This window comes from Narcine bancroftii, chromosome 13 (assembly GCF_036971445.1).
Source record: "Narcine bancroftii isolate sNarBan1 chromosome 13, sNarBan1.hap1, whole genome shotgun sequence".
In the NCBI taxonomy this organism is placed as follows: domain Eukaryota; kingdom Metazoa; phylum Chordata; class Chondrichthyes; order Torpediniformes; family Narcinidae; genus Narcine; species Narcine bancroftii.
Genome location: NC_091481.1, coordinates 33,885,769 through 33,911,884, shown reverse-complemented (window position 1 = coordinate 33,911,884; position 26,116 = coordinate 33,885,769). Strand labels below are relative to the sequence as shown.

Sequence of the window (26,116 nt, the reverse complement as noted above, 5' to 3'; positions counted from 1 at the left end):
ACAAGGAAAATAGTGGGTTATGTGAGGTTGGGTGGGGTTAGGTTGTGGAGTAGGTTCATAAAAGTCGGCACAACATTGTGGGCCGAATGGCCCGTACTGTGTGGTATCGGTTCCATTTACCATTCACTTCAACAACTTCCACTCCCTTTCGTGACTTACTTTCCGACCTCTATTTGTCGCATCAGCCAAAGTAGTTTTGGCCCCTTGCCCCCAAAAGGTTGAAGTCCCAGCCCCAGTCCCCGTGGCCCTGGCCGGCTCCGTTAAGAGCCGGGTTTCGGAAGATCTGTGTTGGAGTTCGCACCACTTGAACGGCTGTGGGGTCGGTGTAAAGAAAGAGTGGCGGCCGCGAATATCGACCCTGGTTTATGGACGGGGTAGGTCGCTTGCTTTGAGGTATAGAAGGGTGGCCTTTCCAGCGAAATTCAAGTCATCGCTCCAACACAGCGAAGGGCCCAGGCGGTGGATGCTGAGTTAAACTGTCCGAGCGGCGCTCCCAGCCTGTAGTTTTCACAGGCAGTTCATACACAAAGTGCCTCCCGAACATGAGAAAAAGAAGCAAGTGGTCGCTCGGGTTGAAATGTGCTGGTGAATTGTCAACAGATATAAACGGGGTGCCAATTCACTGGAAATGAAATGGGGGCATCTTCCCCTCAGATCAGGGGGTGGGGGGCTCTGTGCCCGGCGGGGAATCCCTTCAAACACCCCAAGGACTGACACGAGTGTGGTGTGGAAGGGGGGGGGGGGATGCGACCACTCCCATGCTTTGGAAGAGTAGCACGAAATGTTTTAACTGAATGACACCGAGTTTTGCATCGAGGACTGTAAGGTTTTATTTAACAAAGCGTGTTTGGGTAAAGAATTCACAGGATGTACGAATAAACCTTGTTCGCCATTGATAATTTGGTCACCAGTTTATTCTTCGTTCGGGAAGATTCAGTAGACGCGAAGTGAAACTTCAGGACTTTCTGCACAGGGGGGAAACTCACACACACACCAAGTCGATTGTAAAACACCGCCGCGGTTCAGCAACGAGGCGGGGACATCAGCGAGGGATGATCGACCACTTTGTCCCGCACTGATACTCCTCGACCCGCTGGGTTCCTGCAGGAGCGTCGTTTCTCGCCCCACCGACCCCGGGACGCGCGGAAACTTTGGCGCTTCGCTCTGGCTTGTAAAGTCTTCAATTGACCTGATCCGAAATCTACACACACACACACACACACACACACAGGGGACACCCCCCCCCCCCCCACCCACTCGCTTCCTCGAATCTAAGAGAGAAAATTAGGAAATAATTCAGAGGTTCTGTTGAAATCTAGAGCGGCCGCTCGCTGTGTTAAATTTGTCTGTCAGGGTTGGTTTCTAAACAAAAAAAAAGGCTGATATTTCCAAGAACGCAAGATTTTTTTGTTGGCAGAGGTGGGGGGGGGGGGGGTTGTGTCTCTGTTTTAAAGGGAGTTCAGCTCAGTGAGAGGGTCCCGTGCTGGACGAGGGCAGCGCGGTTGCATGGACTCGCACCAAAAGAACATGCCCCGTGGCACGTTGGTGGGGAACGGAGCGCTCTGTGCTCCCGAAGCCGCTGCTTGTCAACCCCAATCTCCCACGTGGAATCGATCACGGGAAAGGCAGCGGTTCGATCGGAAAGGGAAAGGAGGTCATGGAAGGGGTGTGAGTGGGCGGGGAGAGAGAGAGGTGGGGGAGGGGGGGGAAGTGGGTGGAAGGAGGAGGAGGAACAGAAAGAGAAAGGTAGCTGAGGTGGTAAACAGAGCGAAGAGACCCTGAAGGGCATTGGGCGGAGTGAGCGAGGAGGGAGGAGACGGGCAGACTGTATGAACCCAGCTGCGCTGATTTCGTTACATTAACGACAGGTCCGAGCAACTGCACGTTTACAGTGAAGTGTAGCAAAACAAAACCTGCGCGTCTGGGAAGATCACACGGTTCGATTGATCGATGCCACTGTCTGGAATCCATGTGCATCCTTTAGACAGTCGTCAATTTCTTCAGGGATGCGTCCGTGCACCCAGTCAGAAATCCCTCAGAATCGAAGAAGTTTTACTCCCCCCCCCCCCCTTTCTTCCTCCCCCACAGGGGTGGGGTGGTGGGAATGACATGCAACCCCACTGGTGTCGCTGACGCGAGGCACTGGGCTGAGGATTGGCCAGGAGCTGTGCGGGCCGAGGCCGGCCCGCTGCCATGTGACAGCCACAGAAACACACAGGCAACGACCACCGCCCCCCCCCCCACCCTTCTCCCGTTTCTCACGTGCACGCCTGTATTCGTAGTCACTCGGAGAAACGGTGTGAGAGTTTCACTTAACTGAATGAGAAACAGTCTCAGGGACAAAGTAGGGTCTCTTCATCTCACACACACACCGGGACGATCGCTGTCTTTTACACAATCTTGGTCATAGAACACACACTGTGTACTCGCGGACGTGGGCAGGGTAACAGAAACCCACCCACACGCACTCTCTTTAACCTAGTTTATCACACGCTCTGTCGTACAAAATTTCACTCATTCATACGGGGTAAAAATGTACCGAAGGCGTGGCCAATTCACAGACACGGATCTCACTCACTTGCACAGACCTTCATCCAACCCATCAGGTACAAAACAACACGCACCCTCAGCAACCCCCCTCCCCTCCCACACACACACTCGTTGGGCCTTGCAGCGATGTCCAGTGTTATACTGGCCCGCAGTGACACATATTGTAACACACACACATATATATATGCACACACACACAGTCTCACCTGGGCCAGGCGCACACGCACACAGTATCACCTGAAACAGGCAGACGCGCGCACATACACACACACAGCATCCCTTGGGCCAGACAGACACACATACACAGTGTCACCTGGGACAGGCAGACACACACAGTCTACAAGCACAGTGTCACCTGGGACAGGCAGACACACACAGTGATACCTGGGATAGACAGACACACACAGTCTACAAGCACACAGTGTAACCTGGGACGGACACACACACAGTGCCACCTGGGATAGGCAGACACACACTCTCTCCCTTTCTCTCTGGTCTGCTCATTGATCTCCTGCTGATGATGTTGCACGCTGGGAAATGTTTAAACGCCTGCGACATGGCCGCTGTCAATAGATGGCTTGAGAATGACAGCGGAGAGGGAGAGGGGAAGGAACCATTAGGGTCCGAGAGAAGGTCCCATTACGTCCCGGGACTGGATCTTACCCTCTTTCTTATCCACACCCCCTCTTCCCTCTCACCTCCTTAAGTGTCTCGTACCTGCGACGGGGAAGAAGGTTATGGGATGGAGAGGCTGTTCGGCGAAAGTCCAAAAGCTTTTTAAAGTGACTCCGGAGAGGAGAGTGGGGGGGTTTAATGAGTCAGAGCGTGAGAGGCAATGCATGTGGGTGTGTAGAGGGCTGTGGGTGTTGAGGTGAGCCGGGAGTACAGCAGACTCCTCCACCTCCTTCCTCTGTCTCTCCCCCTCTCACACACACACAGCTCATTGTCCTCGCCCCATTGTTGCCGTCTCCAGCCGCCTTATGACCAGCTCAAGGATCTCGCATCGCTCTTGACAGCAGCAGCCAACACATCTCTCTCCCCCCACCCTCCCCCCTCCTCTCTCTCCGTACACGCCACGTCGGAGAAAGGACCATAAACAGGTACGGTCTCTCCAAACTGCACGAGACTTTTCTTTCCCTTGAAAACACTCCAACCTTCCATTTCTTTAACCTGCTTATCCACCCCTCCTCTCTCCCTCAGTCCAATCCCACACACACACACAATTCGCCAGGAATCTTCTCAGCTGACAAGTAACCCCATTGAACCGACTGCCTGTCTTTGTAACCCTCGCCCTGGTTACGCAGTGGTGTTTTCAGAACCCAGCTTTTTATTATTTTTGTTTCTGCTGCCAGACTCGTTCTTCTTGCCTCGTTCCCTCCCCACCCCACCCCCTGTCCTCCCATCCCCTCCATCCCCCTCTCTCCCCCCCCCCTCTCTTCTCCCTCCCATTTTCTCTCTCTCTCTCTCCCCCAGTGAGTGAATCCGAGAGTGCCCGCGATCTCGGCCGCTTGTTCCATCGCCGGCCGGGGAGCTAAATCGCCGCCCGATCCCTGCAGCTTTAACCGGAAGCAGCACAGAGGTTAGCACTCGGCTCGTATAGTTTTATTCTCTGGCGGGATTGTTTGGGGCCGTGTCTTCTCGAAAGAACAAATAATTTAAAGCGGTGGTCGCAGGTTCACGTGTTCTCCAGGTTTGTGGGGTCCCTTCGTCCTTTCGCACGTGGATACGTTTGAAGCCATGGATAATAGTTTGTAAGGATTGGAGCGGGCATTTTTAATACGCTTGGACTTGTGATTTGTAAAGGGGGGTGTGTGATTTTTTAAAAAAGTTGCTGGGGGGGGGGAGAGAAAAAGCTTCACGGACAAAAAAAAACTATTTGCCTCATTGATGCTTTTGTTTGTACCTATAATGGGAGCGCAATGAATGGATTCAGGGGGGGTAACAATGGGGCTGGAAATAGGCACAAAGCGCTGAGAAATGAAGTATTTGGAACCCGAGTTATCATATAGTGTCGCGAACGTACTGAAAGGACACAGTCTAGCTTCACACAAGAGTTTATTATGCTAGGATTGTTTAATTTATTCCCTCGCTCTGTCCCAACCCTCAGGACTTTTATTGTCAACCTGTGACGTATTTGGTTTCCTTCTTTAATCTCTCTCTCAGAGACTCGGAGCGCCGTTGTTTTTAAATTTAAAGCCTTTTCCACTACTGAGGAACTGAAATCATGAACGACTCAGAGATGGGAGTCTCCTCCCTCTCTCGAGACAGATTCCTGTTCGTCGGGGTACTTGCTCAGATGAAACTTTCACTTGTGATTGTGTGGGGGGGTGGGGGGGGAAGGGCGAGGAAAGCTGTAAAACTGACGGGGAGGGAGGTTCCATTTGGCTTGACGTGGATGTTAAAAGTCTGGGGGGTGGGTAGGGGGGCTCACTGAAGCGCGTTGGTTAAAATAGCAAACGGGACGATCGAGGCGAAACTTTATTGGAAGCGTGTACCGTGGGAGCCAATGCCCTTTGATAAGAAGATGAAAATAAACTTTTTTGCACAGCTGTGAATCTCTCCCTCTCTCCCTGTGATTAAGTTAACGAGTGCGTTAATTGCCGTGCTGTTGTAAGTCTCCGCGAACCCACGTTTCTCCAGTCTGCGAGGAAAGTTTGTGCGGTTCAGGACATTTCAAAGAGTCTGCTGACAGGCATCCGTCTGATCTTCCTCTACATGCTTTCACTTTTAAGATCTCGCCTTTATTATGTAAATGAGGCAATTAGAGTTGTATCTGTTTGTTTAAAACAAAATGTCTGTTAATTAGCGTGATCAAAAAAAATCGCTCCCTTGTAGACCTGTGCTGATGGCTTTGTATCGACTTTACACGGGGAATATTGTAATTTGATGCCCCTTGTGTTTGCAACCGGTTCCTCGTTAGAGAAACAAACTGTGCCTTTTATTACTGAAGTTTTCAGGGTTAGATCCTTCCCTGCCGCCCCCTCCATATTGGCCAGAAGAGTGTCGGGGTGTGTGAGAGAGAGAGAATTGGGGTCAGGTGTATCTATGGAACTGCGGAGGTGGGAATCTCCCAAAGCCTGGCGAGTCTGTACTTGGGGCCCCCTAGAAAAATTGAGCCGATATCAATGTGAATCTCATGGTCACCCAAATTTTTTTTAAAAATTGGACCCTGGAGGCAGAAAGGTTGTTCTTAGCAGCAGCTGGAGATGTTTGCTGGTCCCTCCGCCCAGGTGAAAGGGGAGGGGGCTGAGTTCTGGAGCACAGGCGAGAGGTCATGTTGCAACTCTGCACGTCTCTGGTGAGGCCAGAGTATTGTGTTCAGTGCTGGTCACCTCCTTATTAGGAAGGACATAGAAGCTTTGGCGAGGGTGCAGAGGAGATTTACCAGGATTGGGAAACAAGCTTTATGAGGCAAGGTTAGGAGGGCTGGGGCTTTTTTCTTCGAATGTAGAAGGACAAGAGGAGACTTGATAAGAGGTCTACAAGATTCTGAGAGGGATAGATCAGGTTTCTCAGGGCAGGATCAGCAAACACCAGAAGGCATGTGTACAAAGTGAAGAGAGGGAAGTTTAGGGGAGACATCAGGGGTAAGGTTTTTTTTTTACACAGAGTTGTGGGGGCCTGAAATGCTTTGCCAGGGATGGTGGTGGAGGCTGAAACATTAGGGGCATTTAAGGGCGGCACATGGATGAAAGAAAAATAGAGGGTTACAGGGTAGGGAGGGTTTAGTACTTTGTTTTAAAGGAATACATGGGTTGGCACAACATTGAGGGCTGAAGGGCCTGTACTGTGCTGTAACTTTTTAATGGTATCAAAGGTGGGATGTGGCCTTAAACTTAAAGGGGATGTCAGGGGTGGGATATTTATAAACAGAATGGTTAATATCTGGAGCATTGTCAGAGGAGGTGGTAGGATCAGATACACAAGAATGTCAGGGTTCCTATCAACCTGAGCTTTATTAGGACTTCAGCCTAATAGCCCGAATAAGCCTGAGATTGTCTGATCTCAGAAGCTAAGCAGGCTGAGGACTGGTCAGTACTTGGAGGGGAGACCACCTCAGAACACCAGGTGTCGTAGATTTTCTGTGAGAGGCACCGGAGAAAAAGATAACTCTCTGTCTAAATGTAGTATTAGATTCCAATAATGGAACCTTTAGCTATCACCCCACCAGCATACTCATCCAGTGTTTCCATCACCTCAAATAGGATCCTACCACGAGATGGACCTTCCCCTTCAGTCCCCTCCTCTCCTTCAATGGGATGACTTGTTTGGGGCCTTGAATGGTGGTGAAGGAGGAGGTCCAGGAAAAGATGTAAACCATGGTGCAGTTACAGGATGTGAGCTGGGAGGAGGGTGGATTAGGGGGTAGGGATGAATGGACAAGAGACTGGCAGAGCGAGGAATCCCTGTTGTGAGGTGTTTGGACAGGCACTGAAATAGGGAAGGCAAATGGGATTAGTATAAATGGGCAAAAAGATCAGCATGGATGTGATGGGCTGAAAGGCCTGTTTCTGTGCTCAATAAATGGCTCAAAAATCTCTCATTTAGCAGAGACCTTCAGAGCTGATCTCCACCACCCCACTGCAGGCTACAACAGCATGGTAAAGTTGGTAAAAAGGGGAAGGTGAACTCAAGTATGGTAAGTTTATCTTGATTCAGCACGTTGCTGGAAATCCAGTATTGTAGTCTGCCTTTGTAATGAGAATATGCTGCATGTTGACGATATATTTAAACCCTTCATCAAAAATTGGCTTTTGGTAAAGGACCCTTCTATATTACAGCTGCTGATTCATCTGTCGTTTATAACAGTTCTTGCTTCCATCACAGATTTCCAGCATTTGTAGTTAATGCCGTTAATCTTTGCTGGTGCACACTTTATACAGCTGTAACTGAAGACTGACATTTCAGCCAGACGTGAAAGATTCCCTCCTTAACTCCACATCTGTCTCTTTGGAGCGTCCCCTCTTGACGGCTGAAATTTCTCAGCCATCCTGTTGGCCTTTTCCTGTGATTACTTGATTCGAGTTGTGCTTGTGGCAGAGTATTGCCACAGAGCCTTTGAGTGACATGGCAGTAATTTTTAAAGTAGCTTTTGCTTCAGTCCTGCGAGTTTAGGAAAGGGATATTGCTCAGAACATATGGAAGAACTCAGCGACAATTTTTTACTGCTTATTGCCTAAATGTTTTACATCTATCTGAATGGGAAGATGTTACCTCTAGCTTTGTAGCACAACGTTGAAGTGTCAGCCAATGTCTGGTCCTTGACGAGTGTCCACCTTCAACCTTCTGACTCCAAGATTAACGTGTTATTGAAGAGGCAGCATTTATTTCCCAGGGAAACACAAGAGACAGTAGATCAGTGGTTCTCAAAATCACATCCCACTTTCAGTAATCCCTATCCCATCGGTGCTCTGTGATTAGTCAGGGATTGCTTAAGGTGGTACGTGACTGGAAAGAAAAAGTTTGAAAATCACTGTTTTAATCATCCCTCATTGACTCGTTATGTGCACGGTTCCATAACTCCAAAGGAAATAGGCCAATGGCAATTTTTCTCCAGCAAAATATTTCAGTAACATTTGGGTCCCTTCCCGCTCACCTCCCACCTTAAGCGATCCCTGACTAATCACAGAGTACCGACGGCACAGGGAATACTTGGTGAGTGGAAAGTAAAAGGTTGAGAATCACTGTGCTACAGTCTTGACACTTCACGCCATCCTGGCCCACCTGGAGAACGATGCCTCGTACACCAGGCTTCAGCTGGGTGTTTAATACGGACATTCCCCAGAGGCTGGTGGAGAAGCTGTCCTCGCTGGGACTCAACACCCCTCTCTGTACTGGATTCTGGACTTCCTAACGGAAACACCACAGTCTGTCGGTCGGTAGCAGAACCTCAAGCACCGTCACACTGAGCACAGGCGAACCTCAGGGGTGTGGGCTTAGCCTGCTCCTGTTCACATCACTGACCCCTGAATGCGACACCAGATCCACCCCCAACAGTGTCATCATTTGAGGGTGACACAACAGTAGTTGGCATCATGAGCCTCTCTACAGTGGAGAGGTGGAAAATCTTGTGACGTGGTGCAAGAGTAACAACCTGAGTCTCAACGTGGACAAGATGAAGGAGATGATCGTGGACCTTAGGAGGACTAGGGACTCCACTGCACATCAATAGCTCCATGGTGGAGAGAGTAGAGAGCACCAAGTTCCTCCGAGTCCACTTAAGAAGTGACCTTTCTGAGACCTACAGCATCCCCTCACTTGCCAGGAAGGCGCGACTGCACTTTTTGAGAAGGCTAAGGCAGGCAAAGCTATCAGCCACCATCCTGACACCGTTCTACAGGAGCTCACTGGCCGACTGCATTCGAAGTGTTGCTGTAGACTGTAGAGCATTGGATCAGAGGCCAATCCACAGGTCCAAAAGAAGCGGCAGAGAGGATCACTGAGGTATCCCTCCTCCTCATCGTGGTGATACATCGGGATCATTGTTTGAAGAGGGCTCACAATATCATTGAGGACTCCTAACACCCAGCATGCAGCAGCATTTTCCATCTACTCGCGTCAGGAAAGAGATCAAGGAGGATCAGAGCCAGTACCCATCAGGCTGAGGAACCGCTTCTTCCCACAGGCAGGGAGAACGCTGAACGACTGATGAACCGCTCATACAAACCCCCTGAGACTCTACTATTTTAACAATATTTACTTATATTGATATATGTATATAAATACTGCATATGTGTCGTTGTTTGCATGTTTTTCACAGAGGACTGGAGAATGTTGCTTTGTCCAGTTGTAAAATCAGATGGTAATGAACATGAACCACTGTGGGTAAAAAAAAAATACCTCTGCTATCTCCCCTAGTCTTTCCTCCATTCATCTTAAACAGATGTCCTCTGGTATTTGCAAATTTTGCCCCAGAATAGAAGTGCTGGATGTCAACCAATTGAATTCTCTATCCAAGGAAGTAGTGGGATGCTACCTCATTGAATGTATTTGAGAGGCAGAGAGTTTTGAAAAATTGGATAATTGGGGGTTGTTGGATCGAGTGGAGCTGAGCACGCAGCCAGATCAACCACAAAAAATAGAAGTTGACCGTTCGGCCTGTCGAGCCTGCTCCGCCATTCTGTCCAAGGAAGTAGTGGGATGCTACCTTATTGAATGTATTTGAGAGGCAGAGAGTTTTGAAAAATTGGATAATTGGGGGTTGTTGGATCGAGTGGAGCTGAGCACGCAGCCAGATCAACCACAAAAAATAGAAGTTGACCGTTCGGCCTGTCGAGCCTGCTCCGCCATTCAGTGAGATCACGGCTGATCTGAGGATAGACTCATCGCCACCTACCTGCCTCTTCCCCAAATCCCTTAAATCCCCTTCTATGTAAAAAATCTATCCAATCTTGTCTTAAATATATTTACTAAGGCAGCCTCCACTGCTTCAATGGGCCACAAATTCCACAGATGCAATAACATCTGGGAAAAGCAGTTCCTCCTCATCTCTGTCCTAAATCTACCACCCTGAATCTTGAGGCTATGTCCCCTAGTTTTAGTCTTCCCCCACCAATGGAAACAACTGGCCTATCTTATCAGTGCCTTTCAATGCCCTTGCCCTGAGGTGGTCATGAAGAGAGAGGGGCAAGTGAGACGGGTTGCAGGCTGACGACGCCGTCAGCCTGCCCTTAAGCCAGCCGTTTGCAGCGGCATTGCACTGACCCTTCCCCTGAGAGGGATTGTAGTCGGCGCCTTGGAGCCGGCCAGGCCTTCATGGAGGGAAGTCTCTGCCTTTACACTTGGGCTTTTTGACTGTATGAAAGGGCCTATTGTTGAATGGTGGAGCAGATTTGACAAGCCAGATGCCCAATTTCTGCTCATATTCTTATGTTTTAATGTTCTTGTATTGTTATGTCACAGAGAGATCATCTAAACCCTGCACAGGCAGCATATGAGGTCAAGACTGAACCTGGGTCACTAAAGCCATGAGGCAGCGATACTTTACTGTGCTCCAGTGCCAGTGAGAATGATACTCAAGCATCCTGGAAACTTGAATGTGGCATGATAATAAAGGAGATAGGTTAATGGAATTTCCATTGACCTCCAGAGTGAGAAAAGAAGAAAGTCATTCATACAGTGCCTGCTGTATATTAAGGATGTCCCAACCACTTTAAAGGTGAAACATTCCTTTTGTAGCACGGTCAATATTGCTCTGTAGGAAACACAACAGCGATTGCACTCAAAGCACACTCCCACTCACTCGAATAAAATAAATGACCAGATCGTAGATAGTTGTCTCACTATTGGAGGTTAGATCAAAGACTTGCTCATGAAGTTGAGAGAGAATTCTACCAGGGCTTGCTGAGTGATACAACCAGGTCAAGGGCTGAATGGCTTATTTCTGTTCCACTGCTCCAGTGGGCTCCAGCAGATCCCAGTTTGATCCTGGTGGAGGGCATTAGTGTAGCGGTTAGTGCAACGCTATTGCATCGTCCCTGTCTGTAAGGAGTTTATATGTTCTCTACGTGAGCTGCTTGGGTTTTTTCCTCTGGGTGCTCCAGTTTCCTCCCACATTCCTAAGATGTACTGGATTGGTAGGTTAATCAGTCAAAGGAGTGCATTTGGGTGCCACAGCCTTGTAGGCTGGAAAGGCCTGTTACTGTGTCTGTATCTTTAAATTTTAATTGTACATGTGGAGGCTCTCCCTGTGCCTGTCCTGGATTTCCTCTCGGTGCCCTAGTTGGTCCCCTGTACAGATGAGTGGTACAATCTGGATGGAGTCGATGGAAATGTGGGGAGAATGCATTACATGAAAAATTAGTGGGGCATGAGATTAGTTAGTTGGCAGACACTCAATGGCTGAATGCCCCCGATGTTGAAAGTAAATATGGAAGTAGGATTGCCTGATCCTAGGAAGCATAGATGCTATTTCTTGAGCAGAGCCATAAGAATGATATATGTCCAACTGTAAGGATCTAGCATGATCAATCGAAAGGGGAAATGCTTGCCATTGTAATCCTGCAATATTGCTGTCAGTCTCTGAAAGAGAATTTTAGATCATAATTTTCTGCCTCGCATGCAAAGGTTTTGCCAATTAATCACATTGAGTGACAATGGCCTTTTTTTCCCCAAATTTAGATTTCAGATTTATTGTCAGAGTACAAATGTGACTTGACATACAACCCGTTGTTGTTGGTGCATCATTTAGTCAAGTTTTCAATCACTATCCTGTAGGCTGACTCATCCCCTTCCTTTATACCGCAGACGTGCCATTTTCCTCATATTCCCCCACGTAGCTCTGGAGATGGGATGCATTGTGAGAAGCAAGGAGCACATAGCACGAGGCGCAGTAAAAAGGCAGGGCAGTGCGTAAGCTCCGTGGTCTTAACATGCCCCTTCAAATGCAGCCAAGGTTCCTTTGCCCTTCCCTGCCCCCTCTCACCTTTAACCTTCGCTGATGCATCCCTGACATAATAAAATCCAGATATGCATATTACGGTCAAATAATACTCAGAGCAGGGCCTCGAGTGTATTTGCTTAAGATCTTGGTGTTTCTGTGGATGTTGCTTTTTGTAGCAGGTTCATAGCTACGTTACTGATAGCACTTCTTAATAAGCTGAGAGGATACAGCGAGCGCGTAATATCAGCAACATTTTATTGCTTCTGTTAAGATATTCCTTTCAATTCAAAATGTTCAGCAAATATATTTTATTAGTGTGATTCTTACAAAATACTCTCCTTTAACCCCATTTGGACTCCATTCTAAAGTTAGATTGTCTGTTCAGATCCTTGATTTCAGTTCTCTTTTAGTTGTGTAAATTTTATCCTGAGAACAGTACCTCAAGCTTGTTTAATCATTCATCTTGATCATGGATGATCTGCATTTCAACTCCATTTATCCACATTGGATTTAACTCCCCTCTAAAATAACAGTTAGTGCGATTAAAAATGTATTAAAGCAAAACTGGGATAAAGATACCCCTGCCTGTAATGTGTAACGACATTGCGTTCCTTCTAAAAACATCTACACTGTGAGTAATCTGCCCGCACTTCTCCATCTCTGTTTCATATTAGTCAGTTAGAAATTTGCAGTAAATTATTTCAACAGCTGCTGTATGCTGGAAAATGATTGTGCAACTCAGAAGGTGTAAAACCAAAGCAAGTTCTGCGTTTGTTTGCGCACAGCTTACCTTTACGCAGTCTGCTATTCTAGTGTGAATGGAAATGGGATTGTACCTTACACACACATTAGTTCCTGAAACTGCTCCGGTCTGTTTCAGTTTGAACAGTGAAGCATTTGCAGAGTATACAACACAATGGCACAGTGGGGGTAGGCCCTTCAGCCCATTCCGCACTTCCCCTTTTCTCACACCCATAACCCTCCATTTCTCTTACATCCACATGCCTATCTAAGAGCCTTTTGAATGTCCCTACCTTACCAGCATCCAACCAGCAATGCAAATATGAAGGTTATTGCAGTGTGGGCATGAACTAGGCGGGATTTCTTAAAATTGCCCAGTTTGCACTCTGGCTGATGATCAATGCTAACAGCAAGTTCCTGCATTTTTTTTGACATAAGATAGAAAGGCAACAAAACCGAGGAAGGACATGTACGGTGGGGAGCTTTGACCGTTGGTTTGAAGGGAGATGTTGAAGGTGGGGCAGTCTTCCAACATTGTCCCGGTTTAAAAGATACAGAGCTCCTGTCACACACTCTTCAAGGGCTCTGCAGGTAATTAAGGCTCTTCAAGGGTAGCCACTGTTCTGATGAAGGGAAATAAGGCAGACGATTCAAGGGTAGCAAGGTGCGACAAGCAGCAACCAATTAAATGAGCTGATGATCGCTTATTAGTGGCTCCAATTGAGGAGGAACAGTTGGGTGCTGGGGGAGCTGGTCAGCAAAGAAATTCTCAAAAATATACATTTCCAGAGAAAGATCGGGGGAAGCTTGTCTGAGAGAGTGGCACACCCTCAGTGTTGCCCTGATGTATTTACCAGAGTCAAAAATGTATAGGCTGAGGCCTTTTGACCCAGAAGCCCGACCCTTCAACAAGGTCGATCATGTTCCATTCTCAATTGTTTTCACTGATTTCAAGCTTCCAATATTCCTGTGATTATTCTAAATCAGCCCTCCATACTTTCCTAAATGCAAAATTGTTCAACTTGAGTTATCTCTTAATTTGAATTGGAATTGTACAAAAAAAAGCCTACCTGCTGAGCTGTTTTATTAAAATTATGCAATTTGAGTGACTGGATAATTTTGACTTTAAATTAACAGGAGTATGTTGGATACAAGTTAAAATCCCCTGTTCACTCTGTGGTTGCGCATCGATTATGGTACGGAATATGTTATCCAATGGTCTGGACTTGTGCCAATTGGAAATAGAAGTAAAAATGACTGTAGGCTGAAATAGTACTGTATAAAAAAAAAAAAAAAAAAATAATTGGTTCAATAACTTAGGGAAGAAAGCTTATCATTCTTAATGGGACTGACCTATGATTTACCCTGGTCCAATATTAAATATTATCTGTCACTCAGCAATCCAAAGATTACCCATAAATGTTGCTTATGGCAGTGACAGCTTCATACCAGGGGAAGTGGGGTGGGGGCTTAAAGGAGATAGGGGGTTGGGGGGGGGGGGTCAGGTTCGTTTTACGTAGAGAATGATGGGTGCCTGGAACCGGCTGCCGGGGCTGTTTCATTCCAGAAACAGCATTAGCATTTAAGAGGCCCTAGTGGTTTTCAAACTGCCCCCTTAAACTTGCGTTCCACCTTAAGCACTCCCTATGCCATAAATGCTCTGTGATGGGTAAGGGATTGTTTAAGGTAGGATATGAGTGGGAAGAAAATGGTTTGAAAATCGTACCTAATTGACTCATGTCACACTTCCAAAGGAAATGGGCCATTGACAATTTTTCTCCAGCCAAATATTTCAGTAACAATTGGGTCTAGAGCAGTGGTTCTCAACCTTCCCTTCCCACTCGCGTCCCACCTTAAGTAATCCCTTACTGATTCTACACTAGTTCCCATTTCCGGCCTTTTCCCCATCCCCCTTCATGCCCTCACTAATGAGATACTTGTCTATTCCTTGTTTAAATACTCCCAGTGATCTGGCTTCCACTGCTGTATGTGGCAGTGAGCTCCACAGATCCACGACCCTCTGGCTAAAGAAGTTCTTCCTAATCTCTGTTTTATTTTCAGACTATCACCACTTGCCCTCGATTCACCCACCAAGGGAAACATCTTACCCGCATCCACCCTATCTAAACCTTTCAAAATGAGAAATGCCTCCATGAGATCTACTCATTCTCCTATACTCCAATGAATGCAACCCAAGAGCTGCCAAACGCTCCTCATACGTTGGCCCTTGCATTCTGGGAATCATCCTAGTAAATCTCTTCTGCGCCCTCTCCAACAACATCCCATCCTTTCTAAGGCAGGAGGCCCAAAACTGCACACAGTGTTCAACACCGATATCATGGGCTGGAGGGCCCTGTTCCTGGGCTGCATTGTTCTGCATTATCGATGGAGGATGAAATTTAAAAAAAAAACTGTGCCCACCGTTCTCTGAGATGTCTCAGGTCCTGAGAATGTTCCTCTCTTAACTCAGCAGCTCCCTTCTCCTCACATTAACACTTGTTTCCATTTAATTTGATTTACACACATATGTCAGTTAAATGGCATTGATTAAGCTTCATTGCTGCCATTAGGATTGTAAAAAATGTTAGAGATGAAATGGTGAGTGTTTTGTCTGTAAAGTAAACCATATGCTTTTTGAAAAAAATTGCTGCTGTTCCATCAGAAGCTTTCAAAATAGAATTATCTCAACAAAAATAAGTTTCTTGTTTTGATCAAGTGGACAACAGCACTTAAGTCCATCTCCTGTGTTGCCATTGGATATCTTTCTTTGAAAATAATTGAGTTTTGGACCTTGCAGCTGACAGTGCAACTATTGTGTGTAAAGCACTTAAGAGAAGTAATTTAGAACAAGAGGTGGAGGAGCATTGTCCCAGGGGGTTAGGAGCCTGCAGGTAAACTTCTTTGCAGCTTGCAGAGCATTAGAACGAACTGTGATTTGTCGGCTCAGTTTTTTTGAATACCTTGGTGATGTCATTGTTGCTTAATTGATTAAAAGAAAGGTAAACAGCATTTATAATACACAAATGGGGAAGTCGGGGTAACCAACGTTTTGGGCCAGGGACTTGTTTAACTGTTTAAAATAGCACTTACCTTGGTCTTTCACAGCATGTCGCTGAACATCCTCTGAGCATCATGTGTGCCCTTCTCTCTCACAATGGCTCTGCTGGGAGGCTCTAATAACTGGAAATGGGTGTGTGAGAATGAAGGGCCCTACTCCTATGGCGTGAGAAGTATACAGCCCATGCCAAGTGAGCAAAGGTCCCGCACTGAGCCTCGAAATGGGGATGTTTGTGGAAGCACTAATGTTGGCCAGGACTTTGGCAAGAAATCCTCTGTTCTTTAAAACAGTTCAACAGAGTGTAGTGTGAATAAAAGCTCTCATGACTGGAAGGAGAGCTTATAACTGAGGGTAGGGGTCTTACAGTGGTCTTCAGAAAGGCTCAGGGTTTGGGAAACCAGGGGTAGATGGGGGTGGAGATGGGAGGCGGAGCCAGCCATCAGTATAAAACACCACCAGTGAATCTCATTTCACTGCATTCATCCTTTCCTCCAGAATTTAGGGTCTATGGATGAAGAGAGAGAACATTGATTCAGAAAAAAATGTAAAAATATACAGTTATTTACAAATTTATGTGATCTGGGGGTCTGGAGATCCTGGTGGAGTGCCAAAGCATAGGACGTCCTTGGGTCTCCTGGTCCCTTTGTGAGGGAGGAGAGGCGGGTGGGGTCTCCAGCTTTACAGTGGAGGGGGATGAACTTTCCTCCTGATGCTCTAACTGGGAGTGGCAAGAATGAGCTCTGCAGTTCGTAGGGCACCTGAGGCAATGGACCCTCTGTTTCGGCTGGTGCCAGGTCCCTGATGGAGACAATGTCCTCCCTGCCATCCGGGTACTCCATGTAGGCGTACGTGGGATTGGCATGGAGCAGTTTCACCCTCTCCATCATGGGGTTGGTCTTGCTTCTCCTCACGTTTCCTGAGAAGGACTGGACCAGGGTTGAAAGTGTAGTTCCCGATGCTGACCTTCTTTTGAAATTGAATAGGAGCTCGTGAGGAGTAGTGTTGGTCACTGTTCAGTAGTAGCGACTGGATGGAATGGAGCACCATAGGAAGAACTTAGCAATCCCTTTCTAATCACAGAGCATTGATGGCATAGGGATTACTTAAAGTGGTAAGTGAGTGGAAAGAAAAAGGTTGAGGACCACTGCTCTAACATCTTTCCTACCCATACACCTGTCCAAATGTCTTTTCAATGACACAATTGTACCCGACCCCTCGCCACTTCCTCTTGCAGCTTGTTCCATATACCCACCATCCTCTGTGTGAAAGACTTGCCTTGCAAGCTCCTTTTAAATCTTTTCCCCTCCTACCTCAAATCGATGCCCTTTGGCTTTAGACTCCCCCTACCCAGGAGAGTGTGCATTCACATTCGTTAATCCTTCCTCCAGGTAATCCCTTTGTGTCAGGAACATTTAATGGAGGCAATCCCTTCCTTAAATAAGGAAAATAATATGCTTCATTTCAGGTCTGGTTTCAACAAACCCATAAATGGGGCTTTGCTGAGAGCAACAAGATGTTGTTTCTCCTGGTAAGAAGGCAAGAACTTCCTCCCCATTTGCTCCAACCCTATTGAAATTAAGCCAACTTTTAAGTTACCTTTTTCAGTTGTTGTGGAGACTCAGTTCAGAAACTGTTCAGGTTGCTTGTATGAGATTGTCCCATGTTTGGTCCACATACCTCTTGCCCCTTCCTATCCGTTTACCTCTCTAGATGTCTTTCAAATGTTACCTTTGATTCGGCACCAAACTCACACCCTATGTTCCTTTGGGCCCAACCTGGAGGTGAAGGGGCCACAACGATTGAGCGGCCCCCTCCCCCTATAAATTCTGCCTTGGATAGGACATTCCAATCTTAGTGCAGAGCATTAAAGAAACTTGAGAAGCACTTCCAGACTGAGACCACCCACAAACTGGTGGAACAACAACTCATCTTCCGTTTGAGCACCCTCCAACTGGATGGCATTAACATCGACTTCACTGGTTTTCTTCAAACCCCCCTCCTCACTCCCCCCATCTTTTTCCTCCCCTCCTCCTTTCTTCTAGCTCCCTTTCTCTTTTCCTTTTCCCTCTGCCACAGAGCCAAAATCAATTCTCACCTTATCATATCCAATGAACACGTTTTTGTCTGTTAGTCTGGACTTCTTCCCCCCCACCCCCCTCCACCCCTTTTGTTCCCCATCCTTGTCTTTTTCACTCATACCTTGAAGAAGGGCTCAGGCCCGAAATGTCAGTCATATATCTTCACCTCCTCTGGACACTGAGTTCCTCCAGCATTTCTGTGTTTTGACTACAATCACAGCGCCCACAGACTTTTGTGCCTCACTGGGCACAATATGGACCATCAGATCTCACCGCGTGGGAGATGGGGAGGAGCGAGGATAAAGGTTCCATTATTGCCACGTAATACTACATATAGAATGTAACGTACATGAAATTCTTTAACTTTGTCTACCGTAAGGAAGACAGAGAGTCGCCACTTTGTCCAGCGTCCCTCACAGAAATGAGGCTCCAGCGAGGAAAGAAGATGGGGGAGTAATGAATATGGGGAGGGGGGGAGGTGGAGTAAAGAAAATGTTTGAGCAGCATTGTCACGTGGCCCGAGGTCTAAGTTCCTTGGGCCTTCTCCAGTTTTTCTCTCATTATTCAGAAAGAGATGGATGAGGAAATACAGATGGGTATTAAATCTGTAAAAACACAATGCTGGAGAAACTCAGCAGGTCAAAGAGTGTACTTTATGTAGCAAAGATAAAGATAGATCACTTACTTTGATGAAGGGCTCAAGCCCCAAACGTTGGTAATGCTTCTTTATCTTTCCTCAATAAAGGACACTGTTTGACCTGCAGATTTTCTCCAGCTTTGTGTTTTTACTTCAACCATATTGTCTGAAGACCTTCATGTTTTACCTCTTGGGTATTAAATCTGTCTGATTACACTATACACTGCAAGAATATTGTTTGATCAGGGCATCTTTTGACCTTCGTGTCTGTCGCATAGTTGCTGATCAACCACTCCGTGTCCTATTCCACAATATAGCCAGTTTTCTTAAAGTCACTGTGAAATCTGTTTAGATCATCCAATGGAACTCCAGATAATTATTACTTGCTGTATTTAAACAAAATCCCACCCCACCGTTGTTGAGAGTAGAGAGACTTTCTTTCTCTCGGTAGCCCCTTTTAAACTGCAGCACCTGGGCAGCCCCAGGTGCGATGACTGGGGCAAAGGTGCTGGAAGCACCTTTTAAATTGCAGGGGGAATCGACCCATTAAGTCTCCAACGCAGTGATATAAGGGGGAGATCCCACCCCTGCAATGATGCATCACATACTTACCAGAAGTACTGCCAGATGTTCGGATGCTGGCTGCCTGGTGACGCATGCACACAAGCGCTGATGTCACCGGAATAAGCGGGTCGGTTATTTTCAAATGGCCTGAGGACACTACCTAGGTAAGTTTAACTGGATTCCCTGACCAGCTCTGAGGCAGGTCAGGGACCCGGTTGGATTCCGATGGGGTTGACCGGGTCAGACCCTTTCTAACTGCTGTGTAACTGGGGGGCACTAACCGGGCAAATTGCCTAGTTAACCCCATTTTACATGGCAGTTTGAAAGGGCCTAGTAAGAAGTCAAGTACTTCTTGATCCTTTACTCAATTCCCTTTGCAATTAAGGCCAACTTTTAATGACCTTTGTTAGTTGTTGTGGAGACACAGCACAGATGCATCTGAATGGTCCAGGTTGCCTGCATTTGTTCTATATCCCTCTAACCCTTTCCTCTCTAAATGTCTTTCACATGTCATAATTGTCCCTGCCACTTCCACTTCCTCTGGCAGCTCATTCCATCGACCCACCATCCACGTGTGGAAAAAGCTGTCCCTCAGATGCCTTTGAAATCTTTCCCTTAAACCCTGGAAAATAAACTTTAACCATCCACTTTCTTTATGCCCCTCATAGTGTGATAAACATCAAGAAGATTTTCTCCCCCCCCCCCATCTATGCCCAAGGGGTAAAAGGTCCCAGCCTATCCAGCTTCTCTTTGTAATTCAGGGTCTCCCGTCCCACTAACATTCTCTTGCACCTTTTCTGTGTGATGTTTCTCCTATTCTCTACCTGCAAACTTTCTGTGTTAGTTTAACAAAACACCAGTGAAGTTTAACTAATGTAAGGCTCTAATCCTGGAATCATTAAAAGGCACTATAGAAATGAACATTCTCACTGAAGCTAGTGTGAAGGATTCTGTGGAAATTGATACCAAATCCAGTGGAGGCATTTTTTTCCTCATCTACATTTTCACCCCCTATCATTTCTCAGCTCTCTCTGCTCCACCCTCTCATCTGTATCCAACTCTTACCTATTAGCCTGTGGTCCTGCCCCTTCCCCCTTTCTCTCCTCCTCTCTCCAGCAAACCTCCCCTCCCCTCTCTGCATTGTGTGAACAAACAAGCTCAAACTACAAAGGCTGTACTACAGGCTTGAATGAGCCTAAAACTGGCAGACAAGGTTCAGAGTCCTTTCTGGCTCCATGTGCCCTACTGCTTACACAAGGGCCGCCTGAGCCTTTATATGGGGCCAGTGATTGGCAGGGAGTAGGTGGAGCCAATCTCCCAGGATTACCTCCCTTCAGGTACAGTGGGTTGCCCCCTGCAGTAGGCAGGTAGAATGCAGACAGTCCAGTGGTTTTACCCCCCACACACAGACACACACCTTTTTATTTAGGCAAATTCCCGACAAAGGGTTCAGGTCCAAATCATCAACTGTCTTTAGGCTTCCTGGGTGCTGCCTGACTTGCTAATTTATTCCAGCACTTTTGTATACTGCACATGACCCCAGCAACAGGAGATTTTCTTGGTTAACCCATTAAGAATTCATCCAGTTACCTATGACCAAGCTCTGTGGGTCTTTTGAAGCTGGAGAAATGGAGAGCTTCCTGATCTTCAGCTCCCTCTTCACCTGCAGAAGCCCTCACCCAGAAGACTGATGATCAGTTGACTCAGTCAATGAGATGTGTAGGAGGGGAGAATCCTTCAAAACGTGTTGCCAATAGAGTAATGCAACATAGATTGTCTTACCCCAGCGTCAAATGAACTGTCGTGCTTCAAATTTAATGTTTCTAATTTAAATTTAGACATACAGCACGGTAACAGACCATTTCAGCCCACAAGTCCGTGCCGCCCAATTCACACCCCATTAACCTACACCCCCAGCACGTTTTTTGAACAGTGGGAGCTCCCGGAGAAAACCCACGCAGATATGGGGAGAATGTACAAACTCCCTACAGACAATGCAGGAATCGAACCCTGATCCAGTCCCGATCACTGGCGTTGTAAAGGCATTGCACTAAACGCCACACCAACCCTGATGCCCTCAATTGTAATGGCTGTGACCAGTTAGGCAACTGATAACAGGAGGGGTCTCAGTTGCAATCCTCGAAGAGGACTAGCGCCCTGTGCCAAGCACAAGGCTGCAATGCATGAATGTGCTAGAGAAACTCCAAGGCAAATCACACAGCATCCATGAAAGGTTTCGGGCCTGAACCCGTCATGATGGACATCCTTTACTTCCTTTGGAGTCTGCGTGACCTGCTGTGTTTCTCCAGCACTTTTGTGTATTGCTCTCAACCCCAGCATCTACAGACTTTCTTGTTTTAACTCTAAAAGCTCAAAGTTGAACTTGCTGATGGATCTGGGCCACCTCCTATGGCCCCCCTCATCCCTGGTATTTTCAACCAATTCAATGCATCTCCCTGTGCCTGAGTATCCTGGTCAGAATGAAGGGGTGATACTGACCAATGGTGACCCTTATTCAAACACTGTGACGTACCTACCACATAACATTTTCCATCTCTGGTAGCGTGTCAATAGAACACGTGCAGACACTGAACCTATCTGCCTGCATTTGGGTGTCAGCAGCGACAGATAGAATTCAAACCGAGGTTCCCTGTTCGGTGCAGGTTCCAGCAAGGCTGCCAGGCCGTCCTGATTCATCTCTTCTCAAGTCCATTAGTGAACCTCACCAACTTCACTCGTGAAGAGGCTGACCTACCCCATGCCTCCTCTGCCACCATTACCTGAGGAAGCTGGCCAATTGACAAGTCCTTTCCGTCAGACCTCATCTTGACTTCTTTGCCAATTAACATTAGTTCTGAAATATATGCATCAGTAAATAATTTATGTCGGTCTGCGGTTTCATGTTTACATCAAACACTTTCCAAGTCGTAAATAACATGGAGTATTGGCTTTTAAGACTCTCTTTTATGTCTTATGGAATCAATATTGTGTGTTGCAGATGGCAGATCTCTGTGATAGATGAAGCGTTCTATAGCCTCCAGTAAGAAAGTTGACTTTCATGATTCTTTGTTATTTGACACATTAATATTCTTCTTCAGAAGGGCTTTTACACTTTTCACCCATAATGCTGATGACAGGCCAATTTATACTTTGCTTAAACATTCCAACCTAGCAACAGACTACACAAAAGTCGTGTGGGGAATTGAGGAGAATTTATATTTTGCTGCAGCTGATCTAGAAAGGGCGGTGGAAAATGATTCAACAGTAACTTTTGAAAGAGAATTGGATGCATGTTTGACAAAGATCACCCCTGCAGGGTTAAGATTTGAGGAATAGTGGAGTTAATTGGATTGGACTTTCAGAGTTAGAATCCGCACAAGAGGTGGCACAAAGCCCCATTCCATCTCATTGCTATCGCGGTGCCAGCGACCCGGGTTCGAATCTTCCGCTGTCTGTAAGGAGTTTGCACGTGCTTCCTGTGAGGGTTTCCTCTGCGTGATTCCACCCACGTTCCAAAGACGTGGAGAAGTAGTTCTCCGCCTTTCCCTTTCCACTCACATCCCACTTAAGTAATCCCTACGCCATCGGTGCTCTGTGATTGGTAAGGGATTGCTTAAGGTGGGATGTGGGTGGAAAGAAAAAGCTTGAAAACCACTGTTTTAATTGTCCCTCATTATGTGTACGGTTTCAGAACTCCAAAGGAAATGGGCCAATGGCAATTTTTCTCAAGCAAAATATTTCAGTAACAATTGGGTCTAGAGCAGTGATTCTCAGCCTTCCCTTCCCACTCACACACTACTTTAATCACAGAGCACCTATGGGGTTACTTAAAGGGGAATGTGAGTGGAAAGAAAAAGGTTGAGAACCACTGATGTAGTACAGTGTTAGTAGGCTAATTGGTCAGATGGATGTATTTGAGTGGCATGGGCTTGAAGAGCCCTAAAGTTACCATGGGCTGGATGGCCCTGGTCTGCGTCGTTCAGGTCCACAGTGAAAATATGACTTCTGCTCTGAAGTTATTAAAAATTAGGATTAAATTTGCAAAACATGATGACTATGAAGAATTTAAGAGAGTGGAGCAACACCCATCAACTTACACACCATTCAGCAGACCATCCCACATGCACAAGATCTTCTAGAAAAGCAACTTCTGCAATATATTTTACCACAGCAAAACGTTGCGGCTAAGAGCATTTTGAGAGAATTAATCCTGGTCCATATGCACATCAGGCCACTGTTGAATAGATGAGTGCTGATGCATATGTGGCATACATAGTGAGCGCTGAATCATGTTAGTGCTCTGAAGCATTTCAACTACCCTGGAGGAAGTTTAGAAGCAGACCATTTTGCCAATTAAATTGGTGACTTTAAAGCAGTGGTTCTCAACCTTTTTCTTTCCACTCTCATCTGACTTTAAGTATTCCCTATGCCATCTGTGATTAGTGAGGGATTGCTTAAGGTGGGATGTGGGTGGGAAGAAAAAGGTTGAAAACCACTGTTTTAATCGTACCTCATTGACTCGTTATGTGCACGGTTTCAGAACTCCAAAGGAAACGGGCCAATGACCAATTTTCTCAAGCAAAATATTTAAGTAACAGTTGAGTCTAGAGCAGTGATTCTCAACCTTCCCTTCCCACTCACATCCCACCTTAAGCAATCCCTCACTAATCACAGAGCACCAATGGCATAGGGAATACTTAAAGTGGAATGCGAGTGGAAAGAAAAGGTTGAGAAACCCGGCTTTAAAGGGAAAGGAGCAGACTCCGTTTGCGGGCACCTAAGAGACCTGGGGCTCACTTTTCAATTGGGGCCCTGACCTCATTTGTGCTTTCGAAAGGCATGCTGCCCGTTTTGGAAGGGATCAGCTTCGGAGCCTTTCTTATCCACACCTCAACCAAGGGTTCTGTTGACAAGAATGGAGTCTGACAGATGCTGGAGAATGGAAAGCCTGATCAAGGCTGATGGTATTACTAAATAAGAAAGTCTGAGGCACGGTGACCGTGTAATCACAATGGTGACAGTGGGAGAGAACTTAGTCCCATTCTCAGACTATAATTTGTTGGTGGTGGAAGCCCAGTTTGGAGATACAAACAGTAAGCTCCTTCACAAATGTGTAGACGGCCTTTGTGCCTTTAATAGGCATACAGCAATGGTGTACTGAAACTAGAGGGCCAGGCATGTTTTAAATGTTCTTGGGGCACAGGACGAGGTCCTGTGCCCTAGCTTGGTTTTAGCCATGTGTTTTTGCCCAACACAGTTCAGAGTGCAGGGGGTATCTTGCTCCATGGCTAGGAGGAGTAGATGGTAGAGCACGGTGCTATTACAATTCAGGATTGTGAATATTGTATAAACTCCAAGCAGATTGCTACATCTTTGCTCATCAATACTTACGGAGTTGTACAACTGAAAGCTTTACTGAGCCATGGTGCCAATTAACGTACCAAAGCAAATGACTTTGGGATGTGGTGGCAAACCAGAGCACCCAGGGGAAACACAACTGGAAAGTAGTTAATTTAAATTAGTCACGTCTCCTTATGACTTTGAAATTACCCAGGAATTTGTGATTTTTATCTGTTCATTTGAATTTTGTTAAGGCTTAGCATTGGGTGAAAGCAGGTTAATATATTTTATGTCATTTTAGGTGATCATCTTTCTTTATTAATGCAGCACATAATGAGCACAAACCTTTGAGAGAATGGTGTTGCCCTTCCAGTAATTCAGCAGATGGGAACAAGCAGTGTTTCAGATATCAGGTTTACGTGAGACGCAGAAATGTCTCTGCTTGCGAGGCATCTAGAACTGTTCTGAGTTGACTTGAATTGAACTGTTTCTTGTCATATGTACAGACTAACAATGAAAAGCTTTGTTTTGTGTACTACCCAGGAAAGTCACACAGTGGGTAGAAGAAAAGTAAAACAAAATTGCAGAGTATAGCATTACAGTGAAAACAGTTCAGTTAAATAACGGCATCGTCTTGCTCTTGAGAGGCATGTTCACTCGTCTGAGAGCAGCAAGAAAGAAGCTGCCCTTCCATCTGGATGAGCGTATGTTCAAGCGCATGCATCTTCTGCCCAGTGAAAGGGGGAGAAAAGAGTTTGACCAGGGTGGGGTGGGCTAGTTAACACATTGGCTGCCTTCCTGAGGCAGAGGGAAGGGCAGATGGAGTCAATGGAGGGGAGGTTGTTTTCATAGATGCTTTGTGATCCTTTGAATTTGGGGGGGGGGGGGGGCACAATGCTGCAGCTTCTGATCTGGGTTCGGTCCTGACTTCCGAATGCTCTGTGGGTATAGCGTGCACATTCTCTCATGACAGCATGTGTTTTCCCCTGCTGTCACGTCCCAAAGTCATTTGCGTCAGTCCATTAATTGGCCTCTGTGAAGTGCCATGTAGGTGAGTAGAGGAATCTGGGGGGATTTGAAGAGAATGTAGGATGAGTGTGAATATGTGATGATTGGTGCAGACTCTGGGCGCTGAAGGGACTACTTATATGTTGCATGACTGTAACATTGTTGTAGAAACAATTTCATGTAGGAATTTCTTACTTAAAATCTGTGAAGATGTGAATCCCATTTGTACATGGAGAAGCTGACATATTGAGGAAAGGATATGTATAAAATCACAAGGGTGGACAGTCAGATCCTATTTCCCAAGGTAAAATATTACACATCTTCTATACCTTTCTCTCCATGTGTTTTCCCCCTAATAGATCAAGTTCACCTCAATGTTTGGTAGGACTTCCAAACATTTTCTTTGTAAAGATCCTGTTCTGCAAATCCTTATTGGCGTGAATGCTACTGGCACTGGTAGGCTGGAATAATGAGGAGAGGCTGATCGACTGGGGGTTTTCTCACTGGAGAGTAGGAGGTTAAGGGAAATAGGAAGAAGACCTTACAGAGGTTTATAAAATCATGAGGGGCATGGACTAGGTGAATGGTCATAGTCTTTTTTTCCCCAGAATAAGGGAATGTAAAATGAGAGGGGAGAGATTTAAAAGGGACCTGAAGGGGTGTCTGGATTACCAGAAGGAATGCAACACTGGATACAATTGTAATGCTTGAAAGACATTTAGACATGGATAGGAATGGTTACGCTGGTTCTCCACCTT

The 26,116-nt window shown here is 46.4% G+C and overlaps 1 protein-coding gene across 1 annotated transcript in view; it reads left to right on the top strand.

Annotated features, from left to right (window-relative positions):
• Positions 1 to 3,112: 3,112 nt before the first annotated feature.
• Positions 3,113 to 26,116, top strand: part of sox5 (SRY-box transcription factor 5) — a 418,360-nt gene continuing 395,356 nt past the window's right edge. Inside the window, exons 1-2 of the mRNA XM_069909081.1 lie at positions 3,113 to 3,650; positions 4,024 to 4,129. The gene's annotated coding sequence lies outside the window, so the exon portion shown is untranslated. The remainder of the gene's footprint in view (positions 3,651 to 4,023; positions 4,130 to 26,116) is intronic.